This window comes from Corvus brachyrhynchos, unplaced genomic scaffold (genome assembly GCF_000691975.1).
Source record: "Corvus brachyrhynchos isolate BGI_N302 unplaced genomic scaffold, ASM69197v1 scaffold340, whole genome shotgun sequence".
Classification (NCBI taxonomy): Eukaryota; Metazoa; Chordata; class Aves; order Passeriformes; family Corvidae; genus Corvus; species Corvus brachyrhynchos.
Window position 1 is genome coordinate 1,558,728 of NW_008235987.1, and position 2,319 is coordinate 1,561,046.

Here is a 2,319-nt window from a genome sequence, read left to right on the forward strand (position 1 = left end):
TCTCCCCCTGCGCGGCCGGACAGGGCTGCGCTGCCGCGGGATGCGGGACCCTCATCCCGGTGCCGCATCCCGGTTCCTCATCCCGGTACCGCACCCGGGTCCCGCACCCCGGCCTGGAGCTGTGCCGGGGGAAGGAGCGGCCTCCTCCTCCCTCCCCCTCTCCACAAAAAGTTTTGTGAGTTGATCAAGTGTTGTCCTCGAAACGGAGCACCGGGAGCTCCCCGGGGGTATCCGTGGGTAATGCAGACACTTCTCGCTACAGAAATCTTTAGCGATGTGTAGGAATCACACGTTTTGATCCGCAAACGGCTTTCCCGTGCGGGTCAGAACGAGATCAGGGCTGTCGCTCCAATCCTGATCCAGGTGGGCAGTAAAGCAGATCCCGGTTTTTGAGGCTCCAGGATTTGGGGATTTGGTGGGAGCTGCTGAGCGCAAAGGCAGCTCCCGAAGAGCTGCTCCCCTTCCCACCTCCCTCCCTTCACCCCGCGCCCCTCGGCGCATTTCGGGGCAGAAACCTTGGAGCGCTGCTCCCTTCCCAAACCCCGGAGCCGAGAATTTTGCATTTCAACTCGAGCGTTAAAGTTGGGGCTTCCTCGAAGCTGCCTTAATTTGCTGCTTTAATTCGCAGCCTTTGTGCGGCCGGACAATCCTCGGGACAGCGGCCGCCTCCGTGCCCTGTCGCGGCGGGGCTCCCCTGTCGCGATTGTCGTCGTTCCCGTAGCGAGGGAGGGTTAAAGGTATTGGAAAGGGCACGTGAAAAAAAAAATACATTAAAAAAAAAAAAAAAAAAAAAAAAAAGGACGAGGACGAGGCAGTGGGGAAGGAGCTGTGAATAAACGCACTCGAAACCCTCTCCCTGGGAGCCCTTGGTTGTTTTTATCTTTCCTTGAGGTTCTGGTGATGATTTTGGTTTTTTGTTTTTTTTTTTCCTGCTTGCAAACTTTTGGGAAGTAGTTGTGCTTTGGGTGAGTTTTAAGGTAAGTGGCTGTGCTCTATTGCAGAGCCTTTGTCTGCAGGAACTCTGTGAGCAGAGCAGGGCTTTGCTCCAGGAGAATTGGGGGGTTTTTATTCCTGAAACGCCGAGGACGCTTCTCCCAGAGTTGTGTTTCTTCCCTCCGCTGAATATTCAGTATTCCAGGAGAGGGACACTGAATTTTGCGTGGTTACTTGTGGTGGACAAGGTAAACTTTGAGGAGATAATGTGAATGATTTTCCCTGGGTAATGTCAGCTCCAGGGCGGCGCGTGCTGGAATTGCGCTCCCCAAATCTCATCTAATAAATGTGTTTGTTGCAGAACATCAAAGCAAACGCGGGCAGGGGATGGTTCTGATCTCAGCTGGGGCCTGAATCTGCACGAATGTACCTGGAGAGGAGCAAAACGCCGTGACAGCAGCCTGTGCCCCGGCTCTGCTGCTGACTGGCAGGGACAAACACCGGGACAATTTGGAGGGTAATGGATTGGCCGAAAAGGGTCATAATTAGGACATTTTTCATCCTGCAAGTCCATCTGCTGCAAGGGGCTCTGCCTTCCCAGAGAGGCTGCTCGGAGCGCGGCGAGGGGCTTGACAAGTTTGAACAATAAACAAGAGCGAAAGGGGGAAGGAGCTTTGCAGTTATTGTGTGTGATTTGATAATTTCTGGCTTATTATTTTTAATTATTGCTCGATGGACTATTTAGACAAGGTGGACAAGCTGATTAATCACAGCCGGGTGGAAGCTGCCTTTAAAAGCTGCTGCTGCTGCTGCTGCTCTCCTGTCAGGATGGAAGTTTTCCTTTTCTTTTTTCGGGAATTCACATTGTTTTACCCCCAGTGCTGAGCTCAGAGAGCCGGGAAGATTTTTAGTGAGGATTACAGCCCCTGTTTGATGGGTTTTTCCTGCCTTGGTGCTAAACCAAATCCCTGGTTTTTTAGGAAATAAAACTCTCCAAGCGTTTGTGCACGGAGTGGAGGAGATGGGAATTTTGGGAGCGGAGGGAACGGCGGCCCGAGGGGGATTTTGAGGAGGTTTTTCTCCCCAAATTTAAAATACTGCTGTGCTTCTGATGAGTTGTGCTGAAAGGAGTTGTTTTGTGGAATTCTGGGGGTTCTGGGGGGAGGAGGGGTTGATCCCGCTCCCCTTTGAGCCTGGGGAGGTTCAGGCTCTGCTCCGACCCCCGGGATTTGGAATTGGGGTTGGGAAGGCTTCCCCAGGGATGCTGTGATGTCACCGGGTCCCCTCTGAGCTCACACAGGCCAGCGGTGCCTCTGCCCTGCCACCAACCCCCCCAGTGGGTGAGAAATCCAAGGAGAAGCTGCTGCCATCCCGGGAAAGGCTTTC

At 53.4% G+C, this 2,319-nt stretch overlaps 1 long non-coding RNA gene across 1 annotated transcript; it reads left to right on the top strand.

Annotated features, from left to right (window-relative positions):
• The first annotated feature begins 190 nt into the window (after positions 1-190).
• Positions 191-1,945, top strand: LOC108445730. Its single transcript, XR_001860687.1, has 2 exons — positions 191-1,181; positions 1,295-1,945. It is a non-coding gene; the product is annotated as an uncharacterized LOC108445730 (long non-coding RNA).
• The last annotated feature ends 374 nt before the right edge of the window (positions 1,946-2,319 follow it).